The following is a 19288-nucleotide window of genomic DNA, read 5'->3' as shown; positions in this document are numbered from 1 at the left end:
AAAAAATAATTTGTGTTGTGTTTTTTCAAGCTTTTACACAAATATAATTAATTGAGTTTCATGCATAAAGGGTACAAGCCCTCCACTTAAGCAGACATGTAAATTACTGTTATGACAATGTGCATAAATATACCTAAAATAAAACAGCAACAGTGATTAAGTCATTTCACTTATCTAAGGCAAAGGTGTCTCACTTACATTTTTATTGCTCTTTTGAAACTAACATTTAAACAGTTTTACATATATACATCAGGTGTAATAGCACTTTTTGCTTGTAGGTACTTTCATGTTCAGTGAACCCACAAAAATTTAATTACATTCAGGTAGCATCTGATTAGATTTTTAGAAGGCCGTTTTTATGTTCCTTTATTTTTCTGAGAGACTTAATCATTTTTACCATGGAAATTAGTTACTGTCCTAATATTGATTATTACTGCTCTTTTTATTGTCAGGACTCAAAAAAGGAAAGGATATAACAGTTTTGCATCATACTTACTCCATTTTCTCTGGTTTGGGGGGAAACTATACTGTCAATGGTCTGGTGCTGTCAAAATTATGGAACTTGTGTTGGGAATCATTGCTGATGGACACCCCAACTGTTACAAGAGACATCTTGTCATGCTTTTTTGAGTTATAATACTAAACAAATTCTTCACAACAGCATTTGATATTAGACGTGTGGCTACAGTTCTAACCAACATGAAAAATATTTCAACATGGCACCTTTCAGGATATGCAAGTGATTTCTTTCGCATTTCATTGTAACACTTCACATCCATACCCATATCAGTTTTAACATACAATTTTAATTTGTTCCGTTCACTCACTTTTAAGAAAGTGCCTGAACTTTGACTAAATCTAGAGAGTTGTTCTTACCTGTGACAAAACAGATAGGAAGAAAAAATACTCAAGTATCACTGATGGAATTGCAAACTGATGCACACAAAACTGAGAGTCTGTTTATAGCCTTGGAATACTTTTGACTCCTAGATCAGGGGTCTCCAACCTTTTTATGCACATGATCACTTTTTGAACTTAAGGTCAACCCAGGATCTACCTCGCCCCTTCCCCGAGGCCCCACCCTGCTTACTCCATTCACCCCTCCCTCTGTCGCTCACTCTCCCCCACCCACTTCCATCGGGCTGGGGCAGGGGTTTGGGGTGCAGGCTCTGGGCTGGGACCAAGGGGTTCGGAGTGTGGGAGGGGGCTCCGGGCTGAGCCTGGTGCAGTAGTGAGGTGTCCTGCACTGGGAGGGAGTTTGGGTGCAGGTGTCATGTGGTCACACTGCATCTAATCTCATAGAATCCACTGGATATTTCATGAGTTTTACTTTTTATTAGTGTCATTTGTGGTTTATAGATCCTAAATCCTTCAGGGATTGTCACAAATCACTGTAACATTCTCAATGGTGGGGTGTGCATTGGCTGAGCCTGGGGCAGGGGGTTGGGGTGCAGGAGTGTGGGGTACAAGCTCTGAGAGGGAGTATGGGTGCAGGAGGGGGATTCAGGCTGATGCAGAGTGTCGAGGTGCAGGAGAGGGTGAGAGGTGCACACTCTGGAAGGGAGTTTGGTGCAGGAGGGGGCTCTGGGCTGGTGCAGGGGATTGGGATGCAGGAGGGGGTGAAGGGTGTGGGCTCTGGGTGGGAGTTTGGGTGCAGGGGGGTTCTGGGTTGGGGTAGGGGTTTGGGATGTGGGACAGGGTGCAGGGTCTGAGAGGGAGCTTTGGGTTGGGGTGCAGGAGGGGGTGTGAGGTGCAGGCTCCAGCCAGGAGGTGCTTACCTCAGGCGGTTCCCGGTCAGCGGGGCTCAGGCAGGCTGCCTGCCGTAGCCCCACTCCGCTCCTGGAAGCGGCTGGCTGCTGGCATGTCTCTGTGTGCAGCCCCTGGGGTGGGGGAGACAGTGGGTTGCCGTGCACTGCCGGTGCCTGAAAGTGCTGCCCCCGCAGCTCCCATTGGCCAATGGAGCGGCATGGGGCCACGGCAGGCAGGCAGCCTCTGAGTCCTGCTGTACTGCTGGACTTTAGCAGTCCAGAGATCAAGATCGACTGGCTGAGGCTCCAGGATTGATCAGTCAATTACAATAGACAGGTTGGTGACCACTGTCCTAGTCGATGATGGCAAATGATGGAAAGCCAAATAATGGTGGCAAAAATGCCCAGTTCCATCACAGGAGACCAGACATTTTCTTCTATCAGACTCAGACTTGACCATGATGATTGACGTGTACACGAATGGCTGTCTTTTGGCTTCTGGGTGGAGTTTATTGTGTTGGCTTTATAAATCAAAACCTTCTATGGCCTGGGACCTTCATATTTGAGATACCATTGCACTCATTTCTGTAGTGCTGCATTTTAGGTTAGTGGGCAGTGTTGAGTAGCATCCCCTTGACTGTAAAAAAAGAAGATAGTGGTTTCCTCATATTGTCTCAGAACTACGGAGGTACATTTTTTTCCATTAGTATTAAAAGGTGTAAAGAAGGTTGCCCTTCTTCTTCCACTTTCACCCCATGCAGTGAAAATGTAACCTTTCTGCTGTACTTAAGACACTCCGTACCAGTGGAGGGAGACAGGTCTTTGCCCTTTGTCCGTAAATAATTTAATCTTGTGCATGAGTTACTTTTTCTTTCACATTTCAGACCGCAGTGTTTTATTTTACAACGTGAAGCTAAAAGAGAGGCTGTGCCATCAGTGTCATAGGTCTGCCATTGATCCTCAAGATGTTGACAGCTCCGTTTTTTCTGAACAGTTTATGTGAAGTTTGCACACTCTAGCAGACGTTTCCAACCTCACGAATTCTGCTTACTGCTTCGCTGGATTTTAATGAAGCAAAAATGTTGAACAAGGTACTGGGTGGGCAGTGTCTTATCTCTTTTTTTAAAAACTAGTCTGTAAACACCCTTGATCTCCATTACCTCATCCATATATCCAATTTTGTTTATTAACGTTCACAGCAGTTTAACTGTAAAGAACGCAGGTAACTCTTATTTCTAACTAGACTCCAAACACAGACAGCAAGCAAATAACAAAATGATTCTAATATATCTGTAACATCTCATGCAGAATTAGGAATTTCATACTCGTTTCCTTCATACTCATTTCTCAAGGGAATTACTCAGTGATCACTATTGAGTTTTTGCTACTAGAATTCAGATTCTCTGATTGAAGAAGAGGGCATGCCAACTTCAGTAATGGTAAGGTTAATAATGTATATTATTAGTTCAGTTTCAGAAACTGCAGAAAAAATGCCAGTATAGTGATTAGAATAGCTCCTTCACAGTCTTAGTTTTCTATTGTCCAGTTGGGAAATTTCTGTGTACTGAGACTTGGCATGTTATTGGGAATCAACGATTTCAGACGGACTTAGCTGTTGCTAAATTATTGCTGCCAGCAATAATTAGAGGATTTGCCTTTAAAAAAAAGAAAAAGTTAGAAGCTAAATAGAAACGTAAGCACAGTGTTAGTTTCGAGTGTCCAGGCATTCTTCTGTGCCAAAGAAAAATAAATCTTGTGCTCTTTTTGACATTTGAGAAGACAAAATACTTTCAGAAATTTTACAGTTACCTGGTTTTTTATTTTGCCTGTTTAATTTGTATGGTTTTTTTAATTGTCTGTGTTTACAAAGTACAAATCTCTACAAATACTTGCTGCCTGGAGTGTTTTACTTATAAAAGTATTTTGCTAGGTGAAAGGAGTGCAGGAAGTAATGGTAAACTGAAAGGGCTATCTAGAAAAAACTCAGATCCTTTATAAACTGTCTTCTGAGAAATCCTTAGAATGAAACTCACTTTTTCTCATTAAAATATATTTAGTTTGTCCTACCCCTGAATTTTTTCTTGGCTTTTATTAATATCTCTTCCTAATTTCTCCTCAATCACTTATTACTTTTCTTTTTCCATATTGTATAGTTCTTGAGCTTTAGTACTAGTTTGTCTTTTTAGAGAGCCTCCTCTAAAATACTTTTAAAGAGTTTATTGTTTCATGATTTATATGCTATGAAATCCATATGGTACATATTTATGGCTGCTTTCTGGAGGGAGAGTTTCATTTTTGATGTCTAGTGTGGTATTGAATAAGTCTTGTGCTTTCTATAGAATATTTTAAATTTAAAATAAAAGGATTAAATTTGTAAATGTTGTTCCTCAACTACTTATAAAATTGATCTGTACAAAAGTTTGAATTACAGAAGCGATTATAAAGAAGTTCAACCATTTAACCTTATAAATGAATTTGGTCTTTCTTCTGTAGGTTTTCAGATACTTTTGACTTAGTGTAATATTTGTTGAAGAAAGCAGTTCATTTTGAAATCCTTATAAACAATACATTTATTTGACACAAAGCTTTCAAAATATAGAAACCTATTTTTGGGAGGTTTTACCTATTCAGCCTCTATAAAGACAATTGTCATTCATGCAACTAAGCATTCACCAAGAGGAAAACCAACATTAACTTAAGGACAGTGGAATTGAGAGTGGATGTTTGTCATCAGCACTGAAGCAGGTTAACCTTAAATAGAAATATGCAAGATTCTAGTATGATTGCCGACATTTACATGGTATGTATCAAGAGGCTTCCATAAAGTAAGCAAATTTATACAGGTAAAAAATATCCACAAGAGAGAGGTGATAAATGTCTTCGGCACTTATGAGCCACTGTGGCCCCATTCCTCCTCCCCCCTCAAAAAACCCCAAGAAGGGATGGGAGATAAACTTTGGCACATAAAACAGGACTAAATCTTATTTTTCCTTGCACAAGATGATAGCAAAGATTGGTAGCAAGCCAGCCATCAGTATCCATGTAGATCCCAAAAACTGGGATCAACTTTACAAAATATATCTTGAATTGTTTTTTTAATATATTATTGAAAGGTGCAATGAAGCTTTCATACAAGAAAATGTGCGTCAAAGGAAACATTTGTCTTTTTTTAATGAAGACTTTCAATAGTATTCCATTTCATTTCAGGACTTTTTTCTAGATCTAAACTGTTTGTAGCGTGCTAGTGCAATCATCTTCTCAAACTGGAAAGTGTACTTCCTGCTTGAAGTGTAGACATATCCTTAGCAGGTACTGAAAATTCAGAAGAACGGGACCTAGAATGTGTATGGATCAATGTGCTAACTGATAAATCACAAGACAGATAAATGTCCACATGACATAATGGAAGAGGATGAGCAGCTACTTAAACATCTATTTGTAATGTATAGGATGAAAAAACATGTTATGTGGGATTTCAGTATGGGAAACACATGCTAGAGGTCTCATGCTGCCACTGGTGAAACGTCCTTAGAATTTCTAAAAATCACACACAACTTTCTAATACAAAAACATTGCACTCAACTTGGGGTAATTCTGCATTAGACTTTATTCTGATGGATAAAGATTAATTGATCACTGAACTAAAAACTGATGGTTCCATTTGTGCAAGTGATCATTGTATTAGCTGCATGTTCAGCGTTTGCTATCAGCTTAAATATAGCCAGAGCATGAGAACTTAAACACTCTGAAGATTACGCAGAACTTCCCTCCTGGCTACATTCCCAACAATGCCTGAAATCATGAAAACCACTATGTACCACAAGTGACCACCTCATGTCTCTGGATCTGGCCAGGGAATGGCAAAGTGTCTGGACTTCATCTACCCTTCGAAACAAGCACATTATTACTAACCCAAGAAGCTACCCTCCTGGTTTCAACCTGCCACACAGACTTTGGACTGCATTGAATCACATCTGAACAAACCATGAACAATGTGGCTACTTGAGCCAAAAGTGGAAAATCAAAGAACTCCCCTTCGTGTGACTTCTGTGAGAGCAGTCAGATCATTGAACACATAATGCTGTGCCCCAGATTTAGATTCAAAGGTGAATTGGAAAATGTCCAGTGTCACAAGGGAGGCCTTGGAAATGTCTTATGGGCCTACAACTGTATGTATAGAATGTTACTCTTCAAATGCGCAAGAGAGATTAGATACCCAACAAAATATGCTCTTTGAGTTATGAAAGAAGGCTTCTTTGGTTAAAAAAACATTCTGGTGAAAAGGTGTGGTGAAAGGTACCAATACAAAATAAAATAATTTTGAAAAATAGAAAAACTGGAGAAGCTGATAGCCATGCATACCAAGCAGTTAGAAAATAATTGGTAAGGGAAGCTAAAGGTGTCGATAAAAATCTATGATCCTTAGAATTAAGGACAACAAGGACTGTGTGTGTGTATCAAACAAAATCCTGTCTGTTATAGGTCCGATATTAGACAAGGATGGTATAATTATCAATCATGATACAGAAAAGGCATAAGTAGTCAATAAATATTTCTGTTTTGATTCAGAAAGAGGTAGGATGGTGTATTATATTTTACAGTGTTGATGAAATAATTTCAATCCCATCAGTAATGAGGAAGGATGTTAAACAGCAGCTATTAAACATTTTTAAATCTGCAATAATGGCAACCATGGGTAGTAAGACAATTGGCCAAGGAGTTCTCTGAATCATTAATGTTGATTTTAAACAGATCATGGAACACTGGGAAAGGTCCAGAGGACTGTAAAAAAGTGAATGTGCCAATATTCAAAAAGTCTAAAAGGGGTGACTCAGGTAACTATAGGCCAATTAGTCTGTCATTGATCTGCAGGAAAATCATGGAAAGGTTGATATGAGATGCAATCAGTAAAGACATAAAGAGTGGCAGCATAATTGATGCCAATCAACGTGGTTTTATGGAAAATAGGTTTTATCAAAGAACGTATCTTTTTTGTTGCAATGAAGTTTGGTTAATAAAGGTAACTCGGTTGACATAATAAACTTCTGTAAGGCATTTTTACTTATGCACACTTATGATTAAAAAATAGCACTATACAAAATCAGTGCAGCCCATATCAAATATATTAAAAACTGGTCATAAGAAGCAATTGTAGATGGGAAATTGTCATCCAATGGAGATATATCTAGTGGGGTCCCGTAGGCATCTGTTCTTGTCCCAGTGTTAGTCAATATTTTCATCAAGGACCGGAAGGAAATATGAACTTCTTGTTGGTAAAACTTGTAGATGACAAAAAAATTGTGGAGTGACTAAAAAATGATGGGAACAAGTCAGTTATACAGATTGACATGAATTGCTTGGTAAGGTGTCTTATTTGAACAACATGCATTTTAATACACCCAAATGCAAGATAATTAATCTAGGAACAAAGAATGTAGATATCATTTATAAGATGGAAAATTGTATCCTGGAAGTTGGTGACTCTGAAAAGGATTTAAGGGCCATGGTAGATAACCAATTGAACATCAGCTCATGCTCTAGCTAAGATAATGTATGCAATCCTTGGATATATAAGCAGGGAAATATAAAGTATTATTATTTATTTAAATTACTGTATTGTGTAGGAATCCTAGTCATATCCCTGGACCCTGTCCAGTTTTGGTCCGCCCATTACAGAAGGGATGTGGACAAATTGGAGAGAGTCCAGCGGAAGACAATGGAAGTGATTAGGGGGCTGGGGCATGTGACTTACGAGGAGAGGCTGAGGGAACTGGGGTTATTTAGTCTGCAGAAGAGAAGAGTGAGGGGGGATTTGATAGCAGCCTTCAGCTACCTGAAGGGGGGTTCTAAAGAGGATGGAGCTAGGCTGTTCTCAGTGCTGGCAGATGACAGAACAAGAAGCAATGGTCTCAAGTTGCAGTGGGGGAGATGTAGGTTGGGTATTAGGAAACACTATTTGACTAGAGGGTGGGGAAGCACTGGAATGGGTTACCTAGGGAGGTGGTGGAATTTCCATCCTTAGAGGTTTTTAAGGCCCGGCTTGACAAAGCCCTGGCTGGGATGATTTCGTTGGTGTTGGTCCTGCTTTGAGGATCTCCTGAGGTTTCTTCCAACCCTAATATTCTATGATTCTGTTATGTTAGGTGTTATACAAACAGAATAAAAAGATTATTTCTGCCTCAAGGGCTTATCATCTAAGTATAAAATGAGACAGTAGATAGGTACAGACAGTCTAGGTAAAGAGTATAAGGAAACAATGAGAATATTGGTCAGCATGGTTAGCAATGGCCTCCACATACCACGGTCTAACTGTTGTCAAGTTTTTTTTTTTGACATTGTGGAAAAGAAGTGTTTTAAGGAGTGTTTTGAAGTAGAATGAAATATCTTTGCAGAGGTTTATGGGAAACTCCTCCCAAGAATGAGGGGCAGCATGGGAGGAAGTGTGAAGGTGCTCGTTTGAAAAACTATTAAGTGGGTGGTGAGGTAGGAGTTGATATCTTGATAGTAAATGAGAGATGGTGGGGATTGGCCATAAATGGCTTTGCAAGTGAAGGCAAGTTGCTTATATTTGATGTGATATAGAAGGGGAAGCCAGTAGAGGGTTTGCAAAGAGAGGGCTGATACGGTCAAAGTGATGGGCTAGGAAAATTATCTTTGCAGGATTTTGAATGGATATAAGTGGAGCAAGATTGCATTTGTCAAGGGCAGAGAAAAGGATGTTGCTATAATTGAAAGGTGAGATGGTGAGAGCCTGGATACAAGTTTTAGCTGTGTGAATGATGGGAAAGGCTGGGTCTTACAGATGTTGTACTGAAAGAATTAGCAAGATTTAAATATACCTGGATGTGAGAACCTCGAGAAGGTCCGAGTTGAAGATGACACCAGGCTGAATGACAGGCAGGATGGTTGTATCAACAGTGATCAAGAAAGGAGGTGGCAGGAACGGCATGGAGGGAAAGACTGAGCTCTGTTTAGCCACGTTGAGCTTGCGCTGATGGCTAGACATCCATGAGTCTGGAATAGAGAGATGGATCTGTGAGTCCTCACAATAGAGAGGGTAGTTAAATTTGTTTGTGGATGAGATTACCCAGAGGGAGGTGATATTGCCTCTGTGTACAGCATCACCATTACGAAAATACTGTGTACAAGTCCAGAGTTTGCACTTCAAAAAGAATGGTGACAGGATTTTGGAAGGTGTTCAGAGAAGAGCTACAAAAATTATCTGTAATCTGGAAAACATGCCATATAGTGAGAGATTTAAGAAACTCCATCTATTTAATTTATCCATGACAAAATTAAGGTGTGAATTTTTTTCAGTCTGTAAATACCTACATGGGGAAGAGATTTCTGATGCTAGATGGTACTTTAATGTAGCAGAAAAAAAGCATGGGATCTAATAGGTGGATAATTTTAGGCAGAATTTTTTAACAGTGAGGTTAATTACCCATTGGAATAATTTAGCAAAGAATGTGGTGGATTTTCCATTATTTGAAGTTTTTACATCAAGACTGGATCTCTTTTCTAAAGGTTATTCTAAAGGTTAAACAAGTTATGGGCTTGATGCAGAAATTATTGGATGAGGTTCTTTGACATATGTTATGCAGGAAGTTAGATTAAAATGATCATGATGGCCCCTTCTGGCCTTAAAATCTGACTCCAAAACTGAAATGGAAGATTATATATTTGATGATATATGATATAAAAGATTATATAAACGATGAGCCCAAAAGCCATCAGGCAAAGCACCCCACCGAACAAAGAGAACCAAGTCCCAATTAATCAAAAGAATAAAAAGAAATAGGTGTTTACAAATATTAAAATAAAAAGCAAAAACAAAAGAGTGCTTAAAAATGGTGGCAGTGAAACTTAACATGCACTTTACAACATGCTCTAAAAGCAGCCAAGAAGGTACAATCCTATGGATGTCCTTTAGGAGGCGGTTTCACATCCAAGGACTGTCTAAGTTCTGATTTGCCATGTTGCAATCTTGAATTTTTTATTCCCTTCACAGGGGAAAAAAAAAGATCATGTTTTCTGGAAGGTTTAATAAATTAACGAATTCTTTTCCAGCAATGTGGACATATATGTTTGATCTGTGGTGGTAGATGGTATCTTCTCTAGATTTTTAAATGTTCCACTGACTTCTTTGTTCTGTCTTCTTTTCTTTATAGCTCGTAGAGAGCATGGAATCTTACTAAGAAGCTGAAAAATGTGTGTATATGCTTAAAAAATGTGGTGAAGCACCTCAGGCTTTGTGAGCATATTCTAAAAATCTAACAGAATGAAAATAAAATAAATAAACCAGGAACAGCCTCTTCTGTTGACATCAACGAGTTTCTATTTAGTCTGATGTTTTGAAGACCAAACTAACGGGGTGGTGATAGGATCTTGTAAGAAGAGAATAGCCAACTTTTATAAAATGATCAATCTGAGACTGTTCTGCAATAATTAGATGCTTCGTGTGAGTGCCCTGTGAGAGAGTTGAAACACGTGGTGGGAGAAGAAACCAATCTAGAGGAGTATTGATTCATCTAAATGCCATATTCCATAGAAGTATAGTGTAAAGAACAGGACCATATCAGGGATTCTAAGAGGGACTGTTATCTATGAATTATTTGACAGCTGCTGTATTGTTTTTGGAGGAAATTACTGCTTTGAGAATTGAATCAAATCCAAATAAAACTCAAAGGTGCTTTTTTTCCTTTCTGAATCTTCATTTCCTAATATTTGATGCCATTAGTTACTTTTAGGATGAACTGAGATTATGAAGACTATATTGGACATTTGTCCACATTAATAGTGCTTTTAAAACTGGGTCTTCTCTGAAAGCAAATAGACACCATAATAATCTCATACATTTCTGCAAATCTTTAAATCTTGAAGGATCACGATATAATTTTACAAATTAAACTGGATATATGAGCTATTTACTATCTCATGTGAAATGTGGTAACAATTTATGACAGTGAAGCATATTATATCTAATTGAAACTACAGGGGGAATTTATGAAGTGTGAACATAATTGCTAAAGTTTTAATTTGGCCAAAATGGAGGGTCTAATACCATTAGTAGCAGTAATGGGAAGTAGAGTTACTTAGGAGACTTAATCACTGGAAGTGGCACTTTGGTTTTATCTATCAGCTGATCGTGGTGAGGGTGGTCTAGTATAGTGGTCAGAACAGGCGTCAGACTTAGTGGTTGGAGCTGGCGTCATGAGCCAAGGGCTAGTGTCAGTAGTTGGAAGCTGGAGCCAAAGATCAAGCTGGAGGTCAGAAGCTAGATACCAGAGCCAGCGGTCAAGCCAGAGTCAGTAGTCAGAAGCTGGAGCCAGTGTTTAAATTGGAGGTCAGGAACTGGAATGAGCAGAGTAGCAGACAAGAAAGAGGCAAGTCTGGGTGAAAGGCAGGAGTTAGCTGGAGTAAAGTAACACAGAAGCAGGAAAAACAGTCGGCATGAGCATTGAGCAGCCTGCGAGCTGCTGGTCCCTCCAGCGAACCATGTAGCTTGGCCAGTCAGGTAGCCTGCAGCAGACCAGCTGTACTGATGAGGCTGCTTGGAGATTAGCTGTGCTGCAGGCCCTGATTCCAGACATTATCTGTCTGAAAGATGGAATTTGTAATTGGCAAGTTGTCTCCTAACACAGCTCTCAGGACTTGGAGGTAAAGGTCCTGTTTATGAAATCATGAACACCTAGCATTTTCAGCACCTTGGATATCCTTCGTTATTTTTTATCAAAGTACTAATTTGGTCCAGTTGTGTTCAGCTTGAGATCTTACTGAATGAATTAGCAAGATACATATTCTTTAACGAATCGAAAGAAAAGTTGGAGGCCTGCAGAGCAAGAAAAAATGTTCCCTGGCATAACTTTGTCTGAGCGTCACAGCTGGTCCTGGAGAATAGCCAGAGATAATTTTTTATTATTTATTTCATATTTTTTTGCAGTGAAAATGATTTGAGGATACTTATATTAAGTATGTCTGTTATTCTTTGAAACTCAGTGTTCTTGTTTAACATATTTAAAACAAGCCAATGGGTGAGGATTCAGATGTGGAAGTTATGTTGGCAGGGATTATTTGTGCAATAAAAATAACACAGTAATACAAAGAAGAAATGCAGTGAACAAAGATAAGGTTATAATTTGATTTATTCTTTGCATGTTTATCTGAAAGAATATTCTTTGTAATAAAAATGCATTTTGTCAGTAATGCTGTGCTGTCAGGGATTCATTTCTAAAGAAGGGTGTGGCAGGGCAGACTCAGTCCTACATATATGTAGCCCCACAAACAGTTCAGAGACCTTTGGGTAAAACAATATATTTACACTGTTCTTTTCCACCAACTTTTCAGACTGTCACCTCATACCAACAATAACATGGAGCCCTCAGCTCTTGAGCCAAGGAGGGGAGAAATCTCTCATGGCTCTGTCTGCAAGCCTAGCTCTCCTTCTCTATCACTCAACTCTCACTTTCCTCTTCCTGGTCGCACTTCCTGTGACTTTTGCACCATCTATGCAAATGAGTTAATTAGCCTTTTAACTCCATCCAGCCTATCCCAATCTATCAATTGGGATCAGTTCCCATGGTCAGATGTGCTCTGGGGCAACTACCTGGAGTTGCAGCAATCAGAGTGTTGGATCAGGTGCTGTTGCCCAGCACTAGGTCACAAATATTTATCAAATATTACATATTTTTATTTAAATAAATCTTAGCAGTATATCCATTCTGTCTCTCATTAGTTGTCATCTGTGCCATATGGCAAATGACTTACCAGCTTTAATAATGAGTTAAAGTGGTTTCATGTATACAAACCATTCAAGCAGTGTCAGATAAGACATGAGATCTAAGCCATTTGGTTGTTATAGCCAGTGGTTCATTATAGGGAAAGATCTCCGCTGTGGGGAGGTTGGGTGGCTGACACCTCAAGCCCTGCAGCAGAACAGAGGACTCCTCTGGCACTGGGGCCAGAGGAGAAGTCTGCCCTGGTTGAGGCCTTGGGATTGGAGGAGCTGTTGCTCTGTCTCACCCCCCCCCCCCCCGCCCCACACCCCGGGAGCCGGAGGGTGTGTCAGAGTTCTGTTCTCCTCCCCACTTCCCCTGTCCCCACCCCACCTTGCCGCTTGCAGCTCTGGAGCCAGAGGAGCTGTCAGCCGCCTCCTCCTCAATGGCAGGGCTGGAGGTGGGATCGAGGGACTAGGTTTGCTATTGTGAAGGGCATTATAGTGAGGGTATAGTATGAATTTGCTATTCTGAATTTTAAGATGACATTCTAGTTATATAGTCCTCTAACAGCATAATGTGTAACCCTAGTATTTGAGGTTTCCAGTTCTTTCAAAGTGCAGTTTATCTGATGAGACTGGTGGGGGTGGGGATGTAGCAAGGGCAATAAATTTTCTTAGCAAGTCATTGTGTGAATTAGTCTAATGAGGTTTATGAAGTCTTAGTCGTAAGTGCGTAAAAAAACAAAAGGTTTATAATTCATAATTTGAATCTTGTTGGGTTTTTTGGTACCCAACATCAGAAAAGGGAATTAACCTATTATATTTACATCACTGGTTCTATTACAGGAAATGAATTATTTTAATGTGTTTTCATGCACAAACTGCGCTAAGCATATAACTATCCAGAAAAAAAGATCTCTTGCCCTGAAGAGCTTACAACCTAAGAGGGCAAAATATAGACACAAGATGGAGAAAAGGGACTCAACATGAACCAAAATAATAAAAGTGATTTTTAGCACGACTTATAGTTCTGTGCTTTTTTCCCCACCTGTACATTACAGTGTAAAGAAGAGCCATGTCATATGTAAACATGATTGCCATTGGCTGAATTAGGAGAGTTGTTGGTGAGCAGTTCACAGGTGAGTCCCATCCACTCCTCAGAATGACAGCAAATAGAAGTTGGGGGGGGTTAGTTGAAGAAAATTGGTGTGAATCTTCATTTTAATATATTAAAATTGTCAGTAACACAATGCAAATTAATGTTGAGAAAGAGGGAAATCAAAGGTATTGGAATGTAGCTGCACTTAGATTGGGTTAAGCATTGGAAAATATTACTTGTTTCTTAGATATGGCCATTTTTGAAACGATTACCTTCTCTTTCTTTCATACCTCTCTTCCCCTTCATGCTATCCATTAATGTCATAGCCAGGTACTTGTTGAACTTGTACTTGATCTATTCAGGATTCAATAAACTTCATAAAAGTCTACCATCAATACCACTCTTTGGGTTTGTAGCCATGGAAGCAACACAACTCCCGTTTTGGAGTCTTGTTTGGCAGTCATGAATTTGCCTTCCAACCTGGATCTTCTACGTAGTGTAGCAGAGAGCTCTTTCTACCTAAATTATCAGTACCTGAATTATTGTTTTATTTATTCATGAATAACTAATATATACTTTGAAGTTATAATATGCGCTATTGAGTTTCATATGTGGTATCCTTATCTATCCTATCTATCTCATTTGAAAACAGCTGGACCACTGTTGCTCAAACTTTCTAAATACTATACATTTTAGGCACAGGTCATACCTAGAAAATTTCAGTCAGAAAGCTGAAAGTTAATAAATTGGCAAAATCTGTTAGTATATTCAACTTTGTAGCTCTCAAGTGGGCAAGAATTCCATGTTTTGAATCAAAGGTCTTGCACAAGGAAATTAACCTTTCCAAGTTTTCAAACATCTTTGTGGATTGCTAGATAGCCAGCACATGATGATTTGCCTACTTGTAGAAGGGCCTTAAAAACTTCCAAACTCATTGCTCAGTTTGTCAAAAAAGATCATTAAGCCCTGTGCATAATTTCACACAACTGACCTACAATATTTTATCATTTTGTTTGTAAGAATTGAAGTTAGTGTCCTGATAAAATGGCCTTTGAGTTCCTTTTATGAATGGCCCAGAATGATTAAGTCCAAGCAGAAGAACTAGTTCATGTTTTTTCATGGTTCATCTGCTTTTCAGAGAATTTTGGTGTCATCTTAGAAGCTGTTAAAAGTTTAGCATTACACTGCTTATCTGGATCATTGTCAATTGCATCAACCAGAGGAATAAGTGAAGTTCGTGCTTTAATTGTGGCGTCCGACCCTTTTTTTGCAATGGCAAAGGAGTTTGTTTTTTCTTCGACTATTATTGATCTTTTATGCTGGCATGAGCTCAAATCTCAAATATATCTTTAAGTCTTTACACTCAAATTCACAAATGTGATGTAAATAGACCTGTCATAAGTCAAAGACCTTTAAAATGTTATGTTCAGAGGAACCTGTTAATTAGGAAAATAGATAAGCTTTTAGGCCCAGATTTTTAAAGGTATTTAGGCATTCCTGTGCTAAGCATTGCAAAATCTAACTGATTTAGGAGACCATCTCATTTTCAGAATTCCTAAATGTTTAAATCCTGTCAACTGTCCATGGAATTTTTGGCTCCTAAATGCCTAAATCCCTTTTGAAAATGATTTAGGCTCCTAAATCAGTTAGACAAGGCAATATTGAGCATAGCAACACCTAAATAGCTTTAAAAATCTGGGTGTTAGTGTCCTTTCAGTTGTATGGTCTGGGTCGGTCTGTCTCATCACATACAACACCCAGATGGATAAGTCAGCAGTATCCTTAAAGCATATTTCCACCAGAAATATGTCTTTCTCTCTCTTAATAGCTCACTCAGCTAGTAAAGATGGAGAAGATACCAACAGCAGATAAATGCAAGGCTACTTCTTGGTCTTTTACCAACAGATAGCTAGTCTTTGTTTAATTCATTGTTCTCCTTAGCAATTTTGCCTTTTGCTCTCTGAGGTACTGCTATCCTTCTAGTCTTTAGTTCCTCTGTTATATCTATAATAAAGATACAAGTGAAAAATGCATGCGTAAACTTGCAACTTCTCTTCATGTCAACCTTCCTTGACATTTAACTCCTCTCCCACAAGAGAGCACCTGAAATATAGTTTTATTCTGAGTAGTTTTGGGGCTGAGGACATGTGAGAATGAATTCATGCTACATTGACCTGGTTATTTCTTTTGCCTGTTTGACTTCAGTGCTATGACAGTTTGCGCCAAATGAGGATCTAGCCCAGTGTGTTTACAGCGTAAAAGACTCTACAGTATAAAGCAAGTTTAAAATATTTTTGGAATAGTAACTGAGTAACAAATTGAATGTTATATTATCAAAATCAGTATTGAAAGCTAACTTTATGTAAGCAGTTTTTGAAATATTTCACTCCATAATGTATACAGTGTAGAAAGTTTCCTTTTAAATGTTGCGTTAACTCAGTTTTATTTTTTGCATGTTGTAAAGATGGCTTTCCTGCAGGAGTGATGTGAATTAGGAGAACAAAATTTAGAGAGAGTCTTGAAATCTTCTGACATGACTGAAGTTAAGAACTTTCCAAGTTTCCAAGCTATGGTAAATACATTTTTTAACCGAAAACAACCCCCCCAAAAAACTTGATATGTTCTTTTGCCCTCTGGATGGTGTATTTTTTCCCCTACCAGCTTAAAACTTGGGCAGTCTTATTATGTTTCAGTCAACTACTATTTATAATCTAATCCAAATTTATTTTGTTGAAACAGTTGTAGATATTTTTCAATATGCTGTACTTCTGGCAATAACTTTGGGCCTGATCCTGTAAAGTGGTGAAAATATCCTGTCAGTGGGTGCCGAGGGTGTTCAGAATCTTGTAGGATCATGCCCAAAGTTATTCCCATGATGTAACTCAACTTTTCCTTGCTTTATTATTCAATGTGAATGGTTGGTTTATGGGAAACATAATTTATTATTTATATTACTTTGTGCAAGTTCACGTACTGATGGATCCAGAAAATGGCATTGGTATTAGTTATGAAGGAATATACTTAGATTATCTTGCATGTATATGCAATATGAGTTGATGACTGCTGTTCATCAGGATAAGGAGAAAATAGAAGAATTAGGGAATGAAAATACATGAAAGGTGGAGGTAATATTTTTCAAAGCTAAACTTTTTACAAAAATTGCTTTAACATATAAGTGTGTCATATTTAACAATATAAATTAGTCTTATAACTAATGAATTAACCATATTTTGATATCTGAAAATGTTTTTATCCTTTGAAAAACTAATTTATTACTTTTTTTTACAGATGTGGCAGAAAGGTCAACAAATTCTGTAGTTTGTACTAATTTTAACAAATAGGAAATACATACAAGAATAATAAAAAGATATCATTAGAAAATTTCCTATACTTTTTTCCAGTATAGGCATATTATATTTTAAATATGTATTGGACAAAATATAAATACTGCTTTGAATACTACTTTTCAAATTCTGTTTTGGTGGTAGCATTTATTTTTGAAAGTAACAGGAGAAGTTGTGTGAGGTAGAGAGAAGAGGTAGAGTGGGGTAGATTGTGAGTGACTGAGAAGGCCCAGCAAATAATTTGGATATGGAATGAATGAATGAAAGTGTAAACTAGTATGAGGAAAAGGGGGGAAATGGTAATTTGTTCAGATGATTTTAAACTAGACCTTATGTAGTCATTCATTTTGCAGAGATGAAAAAATTAGAAGGAAAATTGATGGGAGGCAATGTGAGATTGTGGGTCAAGAACATTAGCTTGATGTTTCTGTTAAGTTGATCATAATTGAATCGGTTAAGTATTGTCATGATTGTAGATTCCGGGAACCTACTGAGATATAATGAGTAGTTTACATTTTTCAGAGCTATTATTTCAGGCTGTCTGCAGACTCAGGAAGAAAATAATGGATTGGTTTACACTTGATTCATGGTTTCAAGGTTATCTTCACAACTGTAAAAGCTAGACATATTTTTTAAATGTAAGATTAGATTTTGTAACACTATTTAGTGGTAAGGGTGGATTTCACTGCAGCAGAATTGCAACAAACACAGGGCTACAGCCAATGATGTTAAAAACAACACTACTGAGGTAGCTTTTGCAAAGGAAACAAATGAAATGCTAGTCTATGGAAACATGAAGAAAACAATGTAGTTTATTGACGTTCATATTGTTGCCATTATAGGCATACCAACAACCTTGGTGTTCTCAAACCTTCCCTTTTAACTTTTTAGAAGAGTTTGTTTTCTTTCACAGATTGAAATTAGAATCTAATGTTTCTAGTTGCAAAAAACATTCTAGTTCATGTAAATGTTTTGGAGTGACATAGACCATCACAAAATGGGGGGCACACTGGGTTTTTCCCCCTAAACCCAGAAAAACACACCCCTAACCGACATAAGTTTCAATGACAAAAGCGCTGGCGTGGACAATGCTATGTTGGCGAGAGACCATCTCCTGCCAACACAGCTACCACCACTTGTTGGGGGTGATTTAATTATGCCAGCGGGAGAGCTCTCTCCTACCGGCATATAGCAACTACACAGGAGACGTTACAGTGGTGCAGCTGCAGCGGTATGGCTGTACTGCTGTAAGGTCCGTAGTTTAGACATAGCCTAAATGTTTCTGAATTTCATGGAGTCAGAGGCAAAAGTTAGACCGCCTTACCCCCACCATTCTCAAATCTTATATCAAATTGGTCACTAAGATGAATTTATTCCGAAGTTGGTTGTGTTTTGTGCAAAAAATACAAATTAACAAAGCATTAAAGAAATTAAAACATAAAAATCCATACAACTCCAAGAACGTGTCTGTCTCCATCTAACTTTATCTGTTTGGTTCTGCATGTATGTTGACAATAGTACTTTATTTTTAAATAAACAATTTTTTACTAATGTGTTTGTAAGTTGGGGATAAAACTACTTTATTTTTCATATCACCTTGCTCGTTAAATGATCAGAACTAAATTTCATTCCCAAAAGAGAGTCATCGAAATTCCCTCTAGGTAGGGATTTATTTGCCTTATGCCCTTAGTGTTTTGTCTGACACCATCTTTCAATGACCACCTGTCAGAGTCTTCTCATTTGCCAACTATGCTACCTCTTAATACCCTGAGTTCCACCTGCCTTGTGGATTTCCTCAACAGGGAAGAGGAAGAACCTGCAGTTGCAGACTGCGTGGTTTGATCTCTCTGACAACTTTACTGAAAGCTTGGAAGTTGAGACCGTCTCAGCTCCACTAGACAGCTCTCCAGGCACACTGCTCCTCTGTCTTCAACAAGCCATAAGTGTGCATCATATGAGCTGCTGAAAATGTAATAATGAGGGAAATCTGAAGAACTTCACCTGTAGTTTTATTCAGTCTAAAGAGCATTTATCCTTTTCTAACTGGTATTAAACTAGACCTTTTTTTACTAGTAACTTCAGAGCTGTTGTGTAAAGTTTGTGCTCATCTATTCTGTAAACTTAAGAAGGCTAACAAATGACAGTGAAGAGAACACAAAATAGGATGCCAGATTGGGCTAATAGGGGGTAAACATTGATTAATATTGCAGGAGTTACTACAGTGTACTCTGTAAACTTATTCTGTGACTGATCTTCAGAAAGGATTACAATCTGAATTTCAGCAGGTTTTCATCAGTAAATATTTGATTGAACTGAAAAATGTAACAAATGGAGTTCAGATATTAACATCAATTAATTAAATTAAGGTTAACCTAGAGTT

At 38.2% G+C, this 19288-nt stretch overlaps 1 protein-coding gene across 1 annotated transcript in view; it reads left to right on the top strand.

Annotated features, from left to right (window-relative positions):
* The window catches only part of ZNF438 (zinc finger protein 438), a 99288-nt gene that overhangs the window by 33151 nt on the left and 46849 nt on the right, over positions 1–19288 (top strand). The window contains exon 4 of the mRNA XM_084618853.1: positions 2633–2839. The gene's annotated coding sequence lies outside the window, so the exon portion shown is untranslated. The remainder of the gene's footprint in view (positions 1–2632; positions 2840–19288) is intronic.

The sequence above is a fragment of the Lepidochelys olivacea genome (genome assembly GCF_965140295.1).
Source record: "Lepidochelys olivacea isolate rLepOli2 genome assembly, chromosome: 2".
Classification (NCBI taxonomy): domain Eukaryota; kingdom Metazoa; phylum Chordata; order Testudines; family Cheloniidae; genus Lepidochelys; species Lepidochelys olivacea.
This window is presented reverse-complemented; position numbering and strand designations above follow the sequence as displayed.